The 21,598-nt window shown below is 38.9% G+C and overlaps 1 pseudogene; it reads left to right on the forward strand.

Moving 5' to 3' along the window:
- Nucleotides 1-2,176, forward strand: part of LOC106988324 (SWI/SNF-related matrix-associated actin-dependent regulator of chromatin subfamily E member 1-like) — a 190,271-nt pseudogene extending 188,095 nt beyond the window's left edge.
- The last annotated feature ends 19,422 nt before the right edge of the window (nucleotides 2,177-21,598 follow it).

Here is a 21,598-nt window from a genome sequence, read left to right on the forward strand (position 1 = left end):
AGAGATAGTATTTTTAAGTCCCAAGTTCAAAGGGAGCTATTTTCCTAGTGCCAAACTTCCATACTGTATCATGGCCAGACAAATGGTTTAGATTTTTATTAACCACAGGAAGACATATTAAAGGACCAAGAAAATTTGGGGGGAAGGCATTCAGAAAACCAAGAGAATGAGCCACTCACCCTTCCTCTAATTTATGTGATTGCATGAGAAGTGGGGAATGTAAGGCTAGCACACTTGAAAAGTGTATTAAATTCAGATCGCATCAAGATCCCAAAGAGGAAAGGCTGTTGTGTCAGATTCTCAAGTCTTTTATGGGCCTAGAATAGCCATGGAAGATATGTCAATAACAGGTGGCCAACTAGTCGCCCTCATCAAAGGGCTTCAAATAGGGTAAACGAATTTTTATGGACATGATGTAGATGTAACTGCCTGGTATTCTTGATAGGAATGAACCTACACCCTTTATAATACTATAAAAGTATGCCTAGATGTGCACCAAAGACCACTTATTCCCTCCAACAGACTAAGTCTCTGCTGCCTACCTGCATTTCCAGAGACAGAACATAAGCAGATGATAGCCCAGAGTTGCTAGTGGCCTGGCAATGAAACAGGTGCCCAACTATCTCGTTCCGCCACGATGCCCTCACCCCTATTAGTACACAACCCTCTTTTCCTGATTCCTGACCTTCCTGGACAAGAGCAAAATATGGAGTCATCCACAAGTTTCAAGACAGACAAGAAACAAAGGAAGCGGAGAGAGCACTTACATGAACATTTTGGTGTATCATTTGTTGATATTAAAACTGAACAGTTTCCTGCCTTCTGGCCCCGCAATTTCAATCCTGATATATTCAACAAAAGTTAATATATATGTGAGCCCAAAGGGAAATAGGACCACAGCTGTGGGTGCTTTTTCTGCCCATGGTGTCTCGGATTCATTTTTAAGTAACCGAGAACTTCATCTTCCAGAATATCAAAAAGAACATCTTATGCCTCAACGCCCACCCCAGCTCCTACAACACAAATGGCCAGAACACCAGGGTTTGTGGGGATACAGTACATCCAGGCATTACCATACAACTACAAGCTGGGAGGGAACCTGGGCACCAACAGCCAGGTCTCAGCATCGTCTGGTGTTACGATTCCACAACCCCCAAAGCCACCACATAAGCTACTGATGCCCTACATGAGGCACGGCACAAAGTTCTGGAACCAAGTAAATGCTTCCAGCCCTGACCTAAAGTTGCAGGTGATTGGCCAGATTAATGGTGGCATGTGATGAGATTTCACAGATGAAGAAAAATAAGAGTATTGAAACAAATATAAAGTATAGAAGACAGAATGGAATGAATCTACGAAGGACTATCGTAATTCTCCCACACGCCCTGCTTACCTAAATACAAAAAGACATGCAGACGCCGCTTTAGAGGAAGAAAGTGGACAGAGACGGTCTCACATGGACCAAGGAGAACCTTATGTAAGAACTGAGCCTGCTGAAGATGCCGATGATTATGATGATGGCTTTTCAATGAAGCACACAGCCACCGCCTTCTTCCAGAGAAACTACAGTGTCATCAGTGAAATCCTCAGTGGGAGTGTGGTGGCAGACATTCAGACAGTTGTCACAACAGCTAGAACGCAGGTTATCACAGAACCTTGATGGTTCATCAACTAGAAACTAAACTTCTTTGAATACAGGAGACAAACCAGGAAACGAAGAGGAAATTCCTGGGAAGCACAGATTCATAGAACAATGAACTTAAAAGTTGGTGTGGTTTCCAGGTAGAGGTGGATGTGGAAAAAAAGCACCGCTGAAACTGCAGAGGCAGAGAAACAGGGTCACGAAAGGCTGGAAGGAAGAGAGACAGAGGCAGCAGAGCAAGATGAACTCAGGCGGAGCATCACGGTTTGTGAGGAAGTAAGACAGAGAAAGATTAACCAAGAGCATCCGGAGGGAGACAGAGGAGACACATATTGAAGAAGAGATGGAAAGCCAACAGGAAGGGGAGGAAGACTCATCTACTCCTGAGAGCAGACAGAAGGGGAGTGCACAGGAGGGGCGGACAGCACGGCTGAGGAAGGGACCAGTTAGTAACAGTGTCTCAGAGAGCAAGAATGCGACAGTGGACATCCACCATCAGACCACACACCGGAAGATGAAGGAATAGATCTTTAATGTTAATAGCACTTGAAATCAGTAACAAATGGAAGTACCCGAAATGCCCATCAACAATGTAGTGATAAATATGTGTGGGGACGTTTGTACGAGAGTAACAAATATGAAAAAAAAAAAAAACCGACTTCTACAGGCAATAGCATGTATTAAATCTCACAGACAGAATGTAGAGCCAAAGACCCCGTCCACAAATAAAATTCAGAGTATAGTTTCAGTTATAAAAGAATTCAAATTTGGCAAAACTAATCTATGGTGTGTGAAACCAGGAGAGCAATCATTTTGAGGTAGATATTAAGAGTAATGACTAGAAGGGGATTTAAAAGGACTTTTATAGCACAAGGAATGCTTTGTATTTTGATCAGGATTGTGGTTATATGAGCATTTTCACTTCAAGATGATTCATCAATCTGTACAATTTTGACTTGTTCATGTTTATGCATGTATACTGTACTTTAGTAAAAAGTTTATTTGGAAAAGGATACACACACACTCAGAAAAAAGACATAGTATCACCTTAATTATAACAGTACTAATAAGAAAAATCTTAAAAGCAATCAGAGAAAAAAACACAATGCACTCAGAGCAATATGAATATATACGTATTTACTTATGTATATGTATATACACATTATATATGTATGTTTATATATGTTCTATACATATATTTATATACATTGTATACAGGATACATAATACATACATTGTAAATCGTCGAGCAATTACAGAAAAAAATCAAGTTTCCAGTAAGTAATGAAGGAAAGATAGCAAAAGGATAACAAATATTAAAGTAGACTTATGGGGCGCCTGGGTGGCTTCAGTCAGTTAAATGTCTAACTCTTAATTTCAGCTCAGGTCCTGATCTCACAGCTCATAAGTTCAGTCCACCACACTGGCTCTGCACTGACAGTGCAGAACCTGCTTGGGATTCTCACTCTCTCTCTCCCCCTCTCTCTCTGTCCCTCCCCCACTTTCACATGCACTGCACGGTCTCTAAATAAATAAATAAATAAATAAATAAGTAAGTAAGTAAATAAATAGGAGACTTAAAGCCAACTATACTGATAATTTTATTAAATGTAAATGGACTAAAATAAAAAACTGAGGTCAAGAGAGTAGATAGAAGTTCAAGAATCTATGAGATGCTGTCTGTAAGAAGCTTTAAATATAAGAGGATGAAAACAGAGGTACAATATAAACACTAGTAATTAAAAATGGGTTTCAGTATCATAAAAAGCAAACCTAAGAAATATTATCAGTGACAACAAAACAAACTTCATAATGAAAGTGATCAATTCATCAAGACTTCCTAGCCCTAAATATGTACATAACGCAGCTTCAAAAGTACATGAAGGGAACACTAACCGAACTAAAAGGAGAAATTGAGATTTCAATACTCCTCTTTTGAAAATTGATAGCAGTAGGCCAAAAATCAGGAAGGGTAATAAAGATTCATAATGCTGTCAAATAATGTGAAAAATTATCATAATACACTTTTTTTTTCTATCACACATGATACATTCACCAGGATGAGTCATATGCTGGCATTCAAATATCAACAAATTCAAAAGGATTAGTATCATGCAGTGAATTCTCTGGCTGGAACTAAAAATAAACCAAAAATATATTTTAAAATTTCTAAGTATTGAAAAATTAACACATTTCTAAATAACTCAAGGCAGAAGAATAAAGGATTATAAGAAAAGAGAGAAATTTTAATAATAAAATCACAGAAACCAAAATTTGTGGAATGCAGCCAAGCAGTACTTCAAGCATTATGTATATTTTCTGACAGTTCTATTATAAAAGAAGGTCGAAAATCAACTATCTAAGGGGCGCCTGGGTGGCTCAGTCAGTTGAGCGTCAGACTTCAGCTCAGGTCATGATCTCACAGTTGATGAGTTTGAGCCCCACGTCGGGCTCTGTGCTGACAGCTCAGAGCCTGGAGCCTACTTCTTATTCTGTGTCTCCCTTTCTCTCTGCCTCTCCCCAGCTCATGCTCTCTGTCTCAAAAACAAAGATAAACATTAAAAATTTTTTTTCCTGAATCAACTATCTAAGCTACCACCTTAAAAAAAAAGGGGGGGGGGGGGACAAATTAAACCCAAAGTAAGCAGAAGCCAGAAAAATAAAGGAAGAGAAATCAGAAATACACAAAACAAAAACAACAGAACAGGGGCGCCTGGGTGGCTCAGTCAGTTAAGCGTCCAACTTTGGCTCAAGTCATGATCTTATGGTTTATAAGTTCTAGCCCTGCGTCAGGGTTTGTGATGACAACTTGGAACCTAGAGCCTGCTTCAGATTCTGTGTCTCCCTCTTGCAAGCGCCCTACCCCCACACTCATACTCTGTCTCTCTCGGTCTCAAAAATAAATAAATGTTAAAAAAAAAAAAAAAGAACAAAGCTGGTTCTCTTAAAGTATCAATAAAATAGCCAACCTTTGGTCAGACTGATCTGGGGGAAAAAGGAAAAAGAACATACGAGTTTTCAAATCAGGGATATAAGATAGAACAACACTGAGGCTATAGACTTTAAGGAGTTAATAAAGGAATATTTTGAACAACTACATGACAACAAATTCAACAAAACTGAAATACAAAGGGAAATACAAATTCCTTCAAGACAACTAAATAAAACATGGGCAAGACCTGAACTGGTATTACACCAAAAGGCATATCCAAATGGCTAATAACTACATAAAAATTTCTCCGTATCAGTCTTAGAGAAAATTGTATTTAAACTAAATCACTTCATATGCACTAGAATAATTAAAATTATAAAAACAGAAGATATCAAGTGTTAGTGAGGAAGAGGAGTAATTGAAAAACTTGTACTTGGCAAATGGCAGAGCAGAATTGTAGAACAACTTTGCAAGAGTGTTAATTTGATAGTTTCTTGTAATGTTAAAAATACCAAATGACCCAGCAACTCCATTCCTTAGGCATTTATCCAAGAATATAAAGACATATCTACATGAGGACCAGTACCAGAATATTCACATCAGCTATATTCGTAACAGCTATTGGCTGGACACAATCCAAATGTCGATCCACAGGTGAACGGTGGTAAAGGTATTACTCACCAGTGAAAGACACCAAATAAGAAGGAACCAACTACCGATGCATGCCCCAACATAGATAATTCTCAAAAACCTTGTGATGAACAAAGGAAGCCACACACAAGAGTCATACTGGAGGAGTCCAAATATTCTGTTCTAGAATAGGTGAAGCTAATGAAACTGACATAAAACAAGTCAGTAGTTGCCTGGGGCTGGGGATAAGGGAATTATTTTCAAAGTAACTTGAAGGAACTTTCTTCAGGGGCAGAAAATATTCTCTACCTTGATTGTGGTGGTGATTATCCAGATATATGTATTTGTCAAAATTCATTGAATTCTACTCTTAAAATCGATTTTAATATATGTAAATTATGCTTTAATAAAGTTGGCATTTAAAACTAAGCATATGCATGCTCAGAATTCTATACAACTCTTATAAACTCTTATGTCGTGTGTTCAGTTCCAGTAAATACTCTATTTCAACATTACCCACTGTAGAAATGTTATCCTTATTTTTTAAAGACCATAAATGTATTCAAATGTTAGTAACTCTCATATATCTACCTATATCTAATATCCTATATCTAGATAGATAGATCTGTATGTATATCTATAGATAAATTTCTATCTCCTAGCCCAAATAAAGAGAAAAGACAAGTATATCCCTCAGTGGACAGGAAGGGTTCTTTCCAAGAGTTCCACTCTTAGAACTCTATAAAGGTAGTACTGATTCTTATTTCTCTACCACTTCAATGATTTTATTTCTTTCTTTTACTCAAACCTCTCAAATTCTTTCTGAGGTAGAGTTGTAAGGAAGATATAATTTGAGGGGCACCTGGGTGGCTCAGGCAGTTAAGCCTCTGATTTCAGATCAACTCATGATCTCACCATTAGTGAGTTCCAGCCCCGCGTCAGGCTCTGTGCTGACAGCTCAGAGCCTGGAGCCTGCTTCAGCTTCTATCTCCATCTCTTTGCCCCTCCGGGGCTTGCACTGCATGTCTCTCTCTCAAAAATAAACCTTAAAAACATTTTTTAAGATATAATTTGTGGTTATGATCACATATTGATTTATTCCCAATGCAAAATTAAACCAATTGTATTTATTTGTTTGAGGGGTGAGGGAGATCCTGTTTTGCTACTTTCCTCCCTTCCTAACAGAGCTCTGTTTTAAGTCCCCTTGTTGTTTGGGCTCCTTGGAAGGTAAATCCAGAAACCAGTCTCATGATGCCATCAAAAAGGGGTTCCCCCTTTCCGCTTTGGGGCAGCCTATAGGCAGGCATGCAACTAGACTGAGGTGGGCCATTCCTCTCGCTCAGGGCTCCAGCTTCTGATCCACTAAAGTAAGATTGACAATGCCACAGGACATTATCCCAGTAACAAGATTCCAATCGGATTCTTCCAGCTCAGAGGTAAGTGCAAGATTTCCCATTTCCTCAGGAACAAAAAAGCAAAGGGAAAGGGAGGGATAAATACAAGTGCTTAGGAATTAATTCCATGTGACCTTTTATGACCAAAAATGCCAAAAAAAAAAAAAAAATCACTAGACAATCACCTAATTTCTGCTTAGAAACATGTTGAAGAAACAGAGAAATTATAGTTCATATATTTTATGTGAGAATTCAAGACAATTAGTAGGTGAAGGAAATTCAAATAAATATATGAAAACATAAAATTAGTTACCTAAATTCAGAAAAGATAGTAAATATTAATGAAGGGGAAGATTAGGCAAAGCAATCAGGGAATGGAGTAGGACTCAAAGTAGACCTGAATAAAAGCATTTTTTTTTAATTTAGTTTTGATAGGGATAGAATTCTATAGGATTCTGGCTTTTCTATTTATACCACTTTGCTTGATAGTATAGTACTTAAAAGAGATAAGGAGGGTTGGAAAAAAATCATGAGTGGCCTTTCTGCTTAAATACAACTGTATCCATAACAAACAAAAATCCCTAAACTTTTGTATTGGTCTCCTACCGTGGAAATCGCTGTCACTATATATTTTACCCGTTCTTTCATTATTTGGCTCGTTAGATTTCTGCTACTTAAAATGCCTTTTCCCCCTCAATTCTTGCTGTTTGTCGAAGTTTCCCTTGCAAATGCCTTCTATCCCCTTGTTACCAAATTTCCAAATTCTCCTTTGTAACCTCCAGGTTTTATTGATGTTTCTTTCAGTATGTATCAGTTATGTAACACAGGGCCCCTGATATGCTCAGCTGTTTTCATCTTATGGCATAGAAACTTAATACGTCCAGTTACTACACTAAGCATAAATGAGAATAAACAATTATCTGTTGAATTGGTCATTTCCCAGATACAAGTTACTTGATGTTTTTATTAACCCTCAGAATGGCAATGTTATTCAGTCCCCAAGCCCAGTGAATACTCCATGGGAGATTCAGCTACTTCATTTACACAATCGTCATTTAAAAACTAAAGAGAAAAATTAAAATGTCTCTTCAGCCAAAGACACCTTTTAACAAGACCCTTTTTAAGATTCTGTCATAAAATATAGATCTCCAACAATTTTTAGTTCACTTACAGAAGAAAGCTATTTCAAAATCTGATGCCAAAAACAAGTGATCAGAGATAAATCTATCCAACTTAATCAAAATGAAGTTCTATGGGAATTACGTATGATGAGTATCCAAATAGAGAGCTTCGCTTACTCTATATAGGAAGACCCTATAAATACTGGATGGGAACAATCCTGTCTCAGCCTTTCTCAAGAGCACACTGAAACCATTCATGTTACTTATTTCAAGTACAAATGAAAACATACCCCCCCAAAATGTGTTAATCATAGGGGTCAACAGAGAATTTTCAATCTTGATTCTATCAGCCACTCTCGGGCTACCATTATTGAAATGTTTCCACCAGCAGCTAGGACAGCACAAGGTCCTAGGAGGCAGTGGACAGATACTGGTAGTACAGCTCATATTGCAGCCCAAACTAGCACTCAACAAAATGCTGCCAGAGGCAAGTCCCTTTCCATCATGTTCCTTGCTTTGTCCAGTCCTGTTGCGCACTTGATCTCTCCAGCCCCTTCCTTCTGCCCTCAGAGGCCTACTGCTTCCACAAGCCTTTCCCAGGGCAGCCGCCATCATCCGTGTCTAGACCCAGCCTTACCCTGGAAGAGGTCAGGGCAGCAGCAGATGAAGTGGCAGGCAGCAGACCAGGTCCAGGACTTGGATCGTGGCAGAACCACAGATGACTTGACTGGAGTTAAACACTTTGAAAACATGACGTCTGACCACAGAGGGAGAAAATTTAGCGCCTACCAACACTCTTAGACACCGAGTCTAAGCACAGCCATCAAACTGTGGGCATGATCCATTACCTGCCCCCTGGATGCCCACTTCCCCTACCCTACCCCATAGGCAAACTACCTCAGGTCTTTCTTCACTCTTTTCCACCTCTTTCCTTTATCCTCATCCTGTCCTAACCTTCCTTCCTAGTTCTCAACATAGATTAGGTCTCTCCAAAAAGAAAAGTAAAATCTTTTCTGACCCTGCATCTTGCTCTTTACCAGTAGTTCTCAGACACAACAAGGGAAGAGGCTGCTGCTGGCATTAGTGGGTAGAAGCCAGAGATGCTGCTCAACATCTTGAAATGCACAGGGCAGCCCCCAAGGCACACAATCACGTGGCCTAAGAGGTCAACAGCGCTGGAAGTTCAGAAATCTTGCTTTAGGCATCCCTCTACACTTCACAGCTCAACTTCCTGTCAGGTCATCTACCTTGAGCAGTTTCTACCATCACCCTTCGAGCTCAATGCTGAACCTGGGAGAACTTGCTCCCTGTTCTCTCTGTTCCACTCACACCCCTCCTGCAAAGGTCATGCACAATTCTCCTACAGAAAAACTCAGTAGTTATTTTAGTCTCTCTTGTCTTTTTTACTTTGCTTTTCAACCAAGATAACCTTTACAAAACTGTGTTCTCTACTGGTTTCTGCGACCCCTCACTTTATGGGCATCACCATTGGTCCTGGCAGGATAAAATCTGAATACCTCTGCCTGGCTGTCATGTCTGGCATTGAATCCCAAAGGTGTCCCATTCACACCCGGCTTTCCAGCCATGCCAACAGCTATTATGGATTGCCCAAGAGGCCTCTACCCTCTTCTTTGCACATGCCATTTACCCTTCCCACCAGCCAACCTACTCAAGTCCTTACCCAACTTTCACAATTCAGGGCACATATCTCCTCCGCTCTCACAACTTTGTATTTTGCAGAAAGAAATCTGTGCTGTTCTTGGTGCCTCCTGCATGCATGACATAGAGATTGTAATTCTTTGAGTTTCTACCTTGTTGTTCAACTCAACAAGCTATGATACCTTGATGTCTCTCATCTCCCCTCCCCATGAAAATAGGAGCCCCTGAATCCAGGTTCTCTGTGTTTTTATACAGCACCTGGTAAATGGCTGGTGCTAATAAAAGTTTGTAAAATGAGTAAGTCATTTGAATGCTAACAACATAATTGTTACCTCAACAATTCTCTAGCTATATCCCACTACTACCTTTAAATTCTCTGTTTTTCCCTCTCTTCCCACCCCTTGTCAGTGAAAAGATCCATGATCTCTAAACCACCTTATCAAGGCTTGGGGTGGCTAGGAGTTAATATAACAAATTAGCCTGTTTCAGACATGAAGGAGCTGAGACACAGAGACACTAAGGGACAGAGCCTAGTGCCCAGAGTGCACTCTTAGGAGATCCTTGGCAGACAGTGAGTGGGAAAGCCAGCTCCATTAGAGCAGCAATAAACGAGGCAGGGGCAATGCCCCCTTACGATATTAACCCACACTGACTTTGGTTTGTTTGTTTCTGCTGTTGCGTTTTTGACTGGGGCTGTTGACTCATACTCAGGCATCACTGAGAAGGATCTGGCTCTACTCTACTGCACTTACCCCAGTCAAATGTTCCCTAGTGTGCAATGGCACAGCTGACCCAACACTGTCCCCAAACACAATTTCCTGTTTTTCACATTTTTGTTGACTTACTTGCCCCTCACAACATTCCCAATTAGACATGGTCATTCTTGAGGCTTAATTCCCAGCTCAAAAGTAAAGACAAAACCCCAACTGGGTCTAATTCAAAATTAAATTCATGCTAAGATATCTATGTTGGTTTGAAACACTAAATGTTTTCAACTAAACCAGCTCAACGGAAAACACAAGGACAAATTGGTCCAAGTTTGTTCAAAGGGCTGTATCGTGTTTTAAGGGTAAATGGTAGTCAAAAGGTAGAGTTTATATAAAATCCCAACGACAAAAAAAAATGGCATTCTGCTTGAAAAAGCAGTTTCTGTAAAATAACGTATGTTTATTTATACATAAAATACAAAATATTATGTATCATACTTCAAAATATATACAATCTGTATTAATATTTTAAAAGGAGAGCTATACTGACATGATGTAATTTTGTTATAATTTTGAAAATCACAACAGTATGTTTGAACAATTTGTCTTCACAGTATGTTTAAAATGTAGAACTAAACAGCAAATGATGCATTAATGCCATTTTCTCTCTCCAAAACAAACATTTAGCATTCAATATTTATATATATCCCCAAGTAAATGAACTTTATTTCTCACTTGCCAGCAGTTTCTTAGAAAAATAAACCTAAAAGAAATAACTTCTGTTTAAACATGTTTGATCTTAGGGGCCCCTGGGTGGCTCAGTCAGTTAAGGGTCCAACTTCAGCTCAGGTCATGATCTCTCATTGCAGCATATCGAGCCTTGTGTTGAGCTCTGTGCTGACAGCTCAGAGCCTGGAGTCTGCTTCAGATTCTGCGTCTCCCTCTCTCTCTGCCCCTCCCAGCTCATGCTCCATCTCTCTCTCTTTCTCTCTCAAAAATAAACATTAAAAAAATTTTAAGATGTTTCAAAAACTTCAGACAACTTATCTAATGTACAAAAAATTGCCTTAATCTATAAGCTAGTACGTGAATGTTAAATTCTACTTTTGTTTTAATGACTATTAAAAATTAACTTCCTTTACCAGTTTTCTTAAGCTAAAAATCAGTAACAATGGTTAATATTGTGGCTCTATTTTGGGTATACCTAGGAGGCTATTTGAATTCTTCTCAACTGAGTTGTGTAAGCAAAGTAAAAAGTTCCTAGGAGAAATAATTAGGCTTCTGAAACTGAGATGTTATTGTATTAGGTCAGAGAGGTCCACAGCTCAATTTATCATTGAAAATGATATGAAATATGTCTCTTTTCATATGCTAAATATAATTACCTGGTTATTTGCCTTCTTTAACCATAAAATTCAGTGAACTAACAAAAACTCAATGCAACTCAACACATAAAAGTTGTTTTAACAGTGATTCAAAATCAAAGCTATGCTTTCCCATCTTGGTCTCACTGAAAACGGTTTCAGTTAAAGCAAAAAGGTGCTGATGGGTAATAGCCAATCTGCAGTGAAAGAAACCACAGACGATGATGAGCTAGAGCTAGGAGGCACCAGTGTTCAAAGCCTAATTACCCAGATGTCACAAGTACAAAATTACATGCTTTTATAATGTTAAAATAAATAAGAAAGCTCCCAAAATTTTTCCCAGTGAGTATTAAAATCTAGTTAATCCCAATGGTCTATAGAAGATTCTTTTATCTCAGTGGCACTTTCCTTGCTGTCCTAAAAACGTACCTTGAGACCACAGACCTCTACCTCTGAGCCAACATGGGCAAGATTATGCACTAGAGCTTGGCCTGGTGGGGGAGTAGGGGACAGAAAATACTAGCCTGCTGCATGTTACCACTGTACTGGATGTTTTCATAGACATTTAGCCTCATACTTGAATGCTTTTTGTTGCAGTTAAGAATGTGAAGGGGCGCCTGGGTGGCTTAGTCTGTTAAGCATCCAACTTTGGCCCAGGTCATGATCTCTCAGTTTGTGAGTTCCAGCCTTGCATCTGGTTCTGTGCTGACAGCTCAGAGCCTGGAGCCTGCTTCAGATTCTAGGTCTCCCCCGCTTTCTATCCCTCCCATGCTCATGCTCTGCCTCTCTGAATAAATGTTAAAAAAAAAAAAATTAAAAAATAAATAATGTCAAGAACCAGAGTCTGAAAAACTTGCCCAAGCCAATGGCAAAACTGGGAGTTTTAACAACTTCTGTTCATCTACAAGGCATTTTCTCCAAAACTTCATTAGACAACTCCGATTTAAAGATAGGGACACAGAAAGGACATAGATGAACACATCAACTCTGGTCGTGTCCTCTCTTTTTTTTTTTTTAATTTTTTTTTTATTTATTTTTGGGACAGAGAGAGACAGAGCATGAACGGGGGAGGGGCAGAGAGAGAGGGAGACACAGAATCGGAAACAGGCTCCAGGCTCCAAGCCATCAGCCCAGAGCCTGACGCGGGGCTCGAACTCACGGACCGCGAGATCGTGACCTGGCTGATGTCGGACGCTTAACCGACTGCGCCACCCAGGCGCCCCTGGTCACGTCCTCTCTTAATTATGTATTTGAATACTAATCCAACTCAACAGGAGCAGTATTGTATTAATAAGTAACACATTACATTAGCTGTGTTGGAAGAAGCTCCCCGCCCTTATTATATTCCTAATGTCAAACAGTTTCAGGCATTTATTCAAAATGTACAACATGCCTGTATTAGAAACATGTGCTGAAATTTTAACGATCACCCTCTCATACCAACCCTCGCCCATACAGACCGGCCCATTCTACAAAATGCACTGTCACCAGCTATCAACAAAACAGTCGTTAAGAGCTGACAAAAAGTTGCAACAGCTAGATTTCAATCATCTGTCATGATTTCAAGTTTTTCCCAAAGAGAGGGAGTGAGCATGAAGTATATAAAGCCATTTCACTGGATCACATTTTGTGTTTCAGACTCAAAAGTTTCACTGAAGAAAACCAAGTTGAACTTAGTTGACTACATCCAACACAAGATCACACAGCCCTTCTCACAGAATCAACAGATAGATCTGGCAGTAAGACTGGAGCTTCCGCCAAGAGCATATATGTGGGTATTTCTCAAGGAATGAAAGAAACAAATTGAGAGAACACAGGAGTTCAGGAGCAGCTCTCATGATACAGTCAGTTCTTCCTCAATCCTAAGCACCTGAGGGATTAGAGCTATGCTGTTTAGTATGCTCACCACTAACCACCTGTGCATATTGATCACTGGAAATGGGCCAGTGCAAATGGGGAAGTGCTCGAAGTACAGAAGATACCCTAGATTTCATATAAAATATATAAATGTATATAAAATATAAAAAAGAAAGCAAAATATTAAAATTGTATTACATGTTGAAATAATACGTTGTATACACTGATCTATATTACTTGTTATTAAAATTAATTTCATCTGTTAGGGTTTTCTCTCTTTTAATGTGGCTACTACGAATTTTTAAATTAAAAAAAAGTCTTTATTACCCATAATTCCAGAAGAATTGAAAGCAGGATCTCAGAGCATTATTTGCACACCCGTGTTCATAACAGCATGACTTAGAACAGCCAAAGGTGAGAATTACCCAGATGTTAATCGACAGATAAAAACAAACGAAATATGACATATCTATACAATTAAACCTATTAAATCATAAAAAAATAAAGTACTATTCCATTTTACAACATGGTTAAACCTTAAGAACATTATGTTAATGGGAAGAAACCAGTCACAAAAGGCTACCTAGTATACAATTCCAGTCATGTAAACGTCCAGAATAAAGAAACGTATAGAGACAGAAAGTATGTTCCTGGATGCTTAGCTCTGGGAGCAATGGGATGAGGGAATAAGGGGTAATAGCTGCAGAGTACAAATGTTCTTTTTTAAATTATTAAACCATTCTAAATAGACTAGTGAGGGATGCACATATTTGTGACTATACTAAAAACTACTGCAGGTGTATGAATTAATTTTCAATAAAGCTCTTTTTTAAAAAGACAATAAGGGAAAATCCATTTTTAAAAAATGCAATCTACGTGGAGTGGCACCTGCCAATAGACAAAGCTGGCAAGGGCAGATTTTTTCTCTCCCCTTGAAGGACACTCCACATCCTTCCAGATTCCATCCAAAGTTTTCAATGGCCCCATGGCCCAGGAGCAGAATCCTTACCAGGTGAAGCTCTCTAGGTCTTGCCCTGCACAGCTGACTGCTCCCCTAAATGTATGTACATATACGCAACCCCACTGAAACTTCTACCCTTCCTATACAGAAATGGCTAGGAATAAAGACTGCTCAGCAGAGAAATGGGAAAAAAATGCTCACATAATACATTAACCATTTACTTGTAAGCAAAGCTATATAATTAACATTGTTGCTAAGAGCCACAGAAGTTGCTAGACAGGGACCATGTAACTTCTCAAAGTAACAAAGAATAGATGCATTTATAAAAAAGAAAACTGTCAAAAAATTTTTTTTCGTACTGAATTGCATAAAATATGTTGTATTTGAAACAAAGGAAAATGTTTCTCCCCCAACAGAATTTTAAAAGCCAGAAAGAGAACTAATGGCATTTCATCAAAGAACTAAGACATTTTACATTATTGCTTCTTAATAGTCGTCTGTAAGGCTGCATTCTCACAACTAAATAAAAATAAGAAGAGACTGCAAAAGTGCTACAGTGAAATGCAACTTTTGACCTGTGTTCAACTGGCAGAATGTTTTAAGGACTGACCTGCTCAGCCTGTGGATGAATGAAGTCCAGGCCCTTGCATAAAAAGGAAACTGTTTAATGGCCCATTCACTCTGTACTTGCAATAGGAGGAAGACAACAGGATTCACCCCCAAATTAAGCCAACACTAAGATGCTATTTTCCCAAATAGAGGCAGAAGGCTACATCACACATATGGTATCTGTCACATGACTCAAAACCCATGAAGACAATTCGATGTTTTTTGTTGTTTTTTTTTTTAAGTCAAGGATCTGTGGATTCATTACTAAACTTTGTTAACTAACCCCTCTGGTAGTAAGGGATTTATGAAAAAAATGCAATTATAAAGCATTTTTTATACTTTCAAAATGTATATTAGGGGTGGTCTGGGTGGCTCAGTCAGTTAAGCATCTGACTTCTGATTTCCACTCAGGTCATGATCAGACAGTTCATGAGATTGAGCCCAACGCTGGCCTCTGTGCTTACAGGGCAGATCCTGCTTGGGCTTCTCTTTTTCCCTCTCTCTCTAACCCTCCTCAGCTCATGCTAGCGCACACTCTTTCTTAAAATAAACTTAAAGAAAAAAAATAAGTATTATGTTAGTTTTGGCCAGGAATACTTGTACTTTCTAAATGGTGATTTATGTGATCCCATAAAGTGGTATAGTAAGACTAGCATGCACCTAGCATCAGTTTTAAACCAGAACTGAGGACCCACCGTGCACTATTTAGGACCCAAAAAGGGAGAACTTTCTTTCATATCACTTTCCAGTGATGTGATAAAGAGTTCAAAGTAGTGGTCATAAAGTGCTCATGGAGAAAGAAAGGAAAAGAATGGAGGAACAAAGTGAGAACTTTGACAGAGAGAAAATGTGAAACAGTACCAATCAGAGTTAAAGAATACAATAACTGAAATGAAAGATACACTAGACGGAATCAAAAGTAAATTAGAATATGCAGAAGAATACATCAGTGATCTGGAAGACAGGGTAGTGGCAGGCACCCAAGCTGAATATCAAGAAGAAAAAAATTTTGAAGTGGAGATAGTTTAAGAGAACCATCAGATAACATCAAGTGTGCTAACATTCACATTACAAGGCTCCTAGAAGGAGAGGAGAGAGAAAAGGGGAAGAACACCTATTTGAAATAATGGCTGAAAACTTCCCTAAGCTGGGGAAGGAAACCAGGTCCAGGAAACAGAGAAAGTCCCCAACAAGATGAATCCAAAGAGATACACACTGAGACATGTTGTAATTAAAATGGCAAAAAGTATAAAGAGAATCTTAAAAGCAGCAAAAGCATAACGAATAGTGACATACAGAAGGCTATCAGCTAGTTTTTCAACAGAAATTTTGCAAGCCAGAAAAAAGTGGCAGGATATATTTAAAGTGCTGAAAGAGAAAACTTTCTCCAAAAATACTCTACCTAGCAAGGTTATCACACAGAAGAGATAAAGAGTTTTCCCCCACACAAGCAAAAACTAAAGTAATTCATTACCACTAAACTGGCTTTGAAAGAAATAATAAATGGTCCCTTTTAGTGTGTGTGTGTGTGGGGGGGGGGGGGGGGAGGCCCTAACTAGAAATTAGAAAATACATGAAAGAAAGTATCTTGCTCTGGTAGAGTCAGTAGACCATCCGACTTTAGTATGAGCTACTATGAAAGCTAGTATGAAAGTCAAAAGACAAAAGTAGTGAAATCAACTAAATTTGTTGAGGGATACCCCAAATAAGAAAATAAACGGGGCATCAAAAACATAAAATGGGGGGGAGGGGGGAGGGGGGAGGAGGGGAGGGGAGTAAAAATGTAGTACTTTTAGTGAGAGGCCTGAGAAAGTTGAAACTTAAAAGCTTAAGTTACGGGAAACTGAAACCTAACCAAGCTTAACCAGCTTGTTTCGCTTCTGTAAAATTGCTTGGCACGCCCATGTATTCCTGATCAATCATTGTTGCCTGGCACATCCGTGTATTCCTGATCAACCATTGTTGCTTGGCACATCCGTGTACTTCTGATCAATCATTGTTGCCTGGCACATCCGTGTATTCCTGATCAATCATTGTGATACCCGTACCCCCGGTTGTGGTCTGACCTAAAGGCAGGAACCAATCGAATACTGTTAAGTGTCCAACTTTAAACACCAACCAATCGCAGCTCTGTAACTGTGGAAAATTCCTGATTTCCCCATGACTTGTTTGTACCTGTCTATAAAAGGGGTGTAAAAACCTCTCTCAGGGCCTCTTAGCGTCACCTGCAACGAGTGTGCAGAGGTCCAGGTTCGAACCTGCAATAAATGACCCTTGCTGCTTAGCTTTGACTCTGGACTCTGGTGGTTCATTTTTGGGGGTCTCTTAGACTCTGGGCGTTTCATTAGCATGCATTTGGAATTTAAGCAATTATCAGCTTAAAATACATCTCTGTCAGTGGATATATATGAACCTCATGGTAACTACAAACCCAAAATTATGATAGATCCACAGAAAATAAAGAGAAAGGAACCCAAGAATAACAATAAAAAAAACATCAAACCACAAGGCAAGAGATGAAGAAAGGGACAGAAGAACTATAATAGTCATAAAATTAATCGCTGGGCTTGAAAAAAGCATAGAGGATCACAGACAATCTATTGCTACAGAGATCAAGGGACTAAGAAACAGTCAGGAGGAGCTAAAAAATGCTATAAATGAGGGGCAAAATAAAATGGAGGCGGCCATAGCAAGAATTGAAGAGGCAGAGGCGAGAATAGGTGAATTAGAAGATAAAATTATGGAAAAAGAGGAAGCTGAGAAAAAGATTAAAAAATCCAGGAGTATGAGGGGAGAATTAGACAACTAAGTGATGCAATGAAATGGAACAATATCTGTATAATAGGGATTCCAGAGGAGGGAGAGAGAGAAAGGGGCTGAAGGTGTACTTGAACAAATCATAGCTGAGAGCTTCCCTGATCTGGGGAAAGAAACAGGCATTGAAATCCAAGAGGCACAGAGAACTCCCTTCAGAGGTAACTTGAATCTATCTTCTGCGTGCCATACCATAGTCAAACTGGCAAAATACAAGGATAAAGGGAAAATTCTGAAAGCAGATAGGGATAAACATGCTCTAACATATAAAGGGAGACAGATAAGACTAGTGACAGATTTATCTACTGAAACTTAGCAGGCCAGAAAGGAATGGCAGGAAATCCTCAATGTGATGAACAGAAAAAATATGCAGCCAAGAATCCTTTATCCAGCAAGTCTGTCATTCAGAATAGAAGGAGAGATAAAGGTCTTCCCAAACAAGCAAAAACTGAAGGAATTCATCACCATGAAACCAGCCCTACAAGAGACCCAAGGGGGATTCTGTCAGAGAAATGTTGCAAGGACCACAAAATACCAGAGACATCGCTACAAGAATGAAACCTACAGACATCACAATGACTCTAAACCTTTGTCTTTCTATAACAACACTGAATGTAAACGGACTAAATGCTCCAACCAAAAGACATAGGGTATCAGAATGCATAAAAAAAAAGACCCATCTATTTGCTATCTACAAGAGACTCATTTTAGACCTGAGGACACCTTCAGATTGCAAGTGAGGGGATGGAGAGCTATCATGCTACTGCAAGTCAAAAGCAAGCTGGAGTAGCCATACTTCTATCAGACAAACTAGACTTTACATTAAAGGCTGTAACAAGAGATGAAGAAGGGCATTATATAATAATTACAGGGTCTATGCATCAGGAAGAGCTAACAATTATAAATGTCTATGCGCCAAATACCGGAGCCCCCAAATATATAAAACAATTACTCACCAACATAAGCAACCTTATTGATAAGAATGTGGTAATTTCAGGGGACTTTAATACATCACTTACAACAATGGATAGATCATCTAGACACAGGATCAATAAAGAAACATGGGCCCTGAATGATACATTGGATCAGATGGACTTGACATATATTTAAAACTCTGCATTCCATATCAACAGAATATACTTTCTTCTCGAGTGCACATGGAATATTCTCCAAGATAGATTACATACTGGGTCACAAAACAGCCCTTAATAAGTATAAAAGAATTGAGATCATACCATGCACACTTTCAGAACACAATGCTATGAAACTTGAAATCAACCACAGGAAAAAGTCTGGAAAACCCCCAAAAGTGTGGAGGTTAAAGAACACCCTACTAAAGAATGAATGGGTCAGCAGGAAATTAGAGAACAAATTAAAAAATATAAGGAAACAAACGAAAATGAAAATACAACAATCCAAATGCTTTGGGATGCATCAAAGGCAGTCCTGACAGGAAAATACATTGCAATCCAGGCCTATCTCAAGAAACAAGAAAAATCCCAAATACAAAATCTAACAACACACCTAAAGGAACTAGAACCAGAACAGCAAAGACACCCCAAACCCAGCACAAGAGAAATAAAGATCAGAGCAGAAATAAACAATATAGAATCTAAAAAACTGTAGAGCAGATAAATGAAACCAAGAGTTGGTTTTTTGAAAAAATAAAATTGATAAACCTCTAGCCAGGCTTCTCAAAAAAAGGGAGATGACCCAAACAGATAAAATCATGAATGAAAATGGAATTATTACAACCAATCCCTCAGAAATACAAGCAATTATCAGGGAATACTATTAAAAAGTATATGCCAACAAACTGGACAACCTGGAAGAAATGGACAAATTCCTAAGCACCCACACACTTCCAAAACTCAAACAGGAAGAAATAGAAATCTTGAACAGTCCTATAACCAGCGAAGAAATTGAATCAGTTATCAAAAATCTCCCAACAAATAAGAGTCCAGGACCAGATGGCTTCCCTGGGGAATTCTACCAGACATTTAAAGCAGAGATAATACCTATCCTTCTCAAGCTGTTCCAAAAAATAGAAAGGGAAGGAAAACTTCCAGACTCATTCTGTAAAGCCAGCATTACTTTGATTCCCAGACCAGACAGAGACCCAGCAAAAAAAGAGAACCACAGGCCAATATTCCTGATGAATATGGATGCAAAAATTCTCAGTAAGATACTAGCAAATCAAATTCAACAGCATATAAAAACAATTATTCACCATGATAAAGTGGGATTCATTCCTGGGATGCAGGGCTGGTTCAACATTCGCAAAATCAATGTGATACATCACATTACTGAAAGAAAAGAGAAGAACCATATGATCTTGTCAATCGATGAGAGAAAGCATTTGACAAAATTCAGCATCCTTTCTTAACAAAAACCCTTGAGAAAGTCGGGATAGAAGGAACATACTCAAACATCATAGAGGCCATTTATGAAAAGTCATTTATGAAAAGCTAACATCATACTCAATGGGGAAAAACTGAGAGCTTTCCCCCTGAGATCAGGAACACGACAGGGATGTCCACTCTCACTGATGTGGTTTAACATAGCGTTGGAAGTGCTAGCATCAGCAATCCAGACAACAAAAGGAAATCAAAGGCATCCAAATTGGCAAAGATGAAGTCAAGCTTTCACTTTTTGCAGATGACATGATATTATACATGGAAAATCCGATACACTCCACCAAAAGTCTGCTAGAACTGATACATGAATTCAGCAAAGTTGCAGGATACATAATGTACAGAAATCAGTTGCATTCTTATACACTAAGAATGAAGCAACAGAAAGACAAATAAAGAAACTGATCCCATTCACAATTGTACCAAGAAGCATAAAGTACCTAGGAATGAATCTAACCAAAGATGTACAAGATCTGTATGCTGAAAACTATAGAAAGCTTATGAAGGAAATTGAAGAAGATATAAAAAAATGGAAAAACATTCTGTGCTCATGGGTTGGAAGAATAAATATTGTTAAAATGTCAATACTACCCAAAGCTATCTACACATCCAATGCAATCCCAATCAAAATTGCACCAGCATTCTTCTCAAAGCTAGAACAAGCAATCCTAAAGTTCATATGGAACCACAAAAGGCCCCAAATAGCCAAAGTAATTTTGAAGAAGACCAAAGCAGGAGGCATCACAATCCCAAACTTTAGCCTCTACTACAAAGCTGTAATCATCAAGACAGCATGGTATTGGTACAAAGACAGACACATAGACCAATAGAATAGAGACTCCAGAATGGGATCCACAAAATTATGGCCAACTAATCTTTGACAAAGCAGGAAAGAACATCCAATGGGGAAAAGACAGTCTCTTTAACAAATGGTACTGGGAGAACTGGACAGCAACATGCAGAAGGATGAAACTAGACCACTTTCTCTCACTGTTCACAAAAATAAACTCAAAATGGATAAAGGACCAGAATGTGAGACAGGAAACCATCAAAAGCCTAGAGGAGAAAGCAGGAAAAGACCTCTCTGACCTCAGCCACAACAATTTCTTACTTGACACATCTCCAAAGGCAAGGGAATTAAAAGCAAAAATGAACTATTGGGACCTCATGAAGATAAAACACTTCTGCACTACAAAGGAAACAATCAACAAAACTAAAAGGCAACCAACGGAATGGGAAAAGATATTTGCAAATGACATATCAGACAAAGGGCTAGTATCCAAAATCTATAAAGAACTCACCAAACTCCACACCCAAAAAACAAATAATCCAGTGAAGAAATGGGCAGAAAACATGAATAGACACTTCTCTAAATTTTTTTTAACCTTTATTTATTTTTGAGACAGAGAGAGACAGAGCATGAACGGGGGAGGGGCAGAGAGAGAGGGAGACACAGAATCAGAAGCAGGCTCCAGGCTCCGAGCCATCAGCCCA

Source organism: Acinonyx jubatus, chromosome B1 (assembly GCF_027475565.1).
Source record: "Acinonyx jubatus isolate Ajub_Pintada_27869175 chromosome B1, VMU_Ajub_asm_v1.0, whole genome shotgun sequence".
NCBI lineage: Eukaryota > Metazoa > Chordata > Mammalia > Carnivora > Felidae > Acinonyx > Acinonyx jubatus.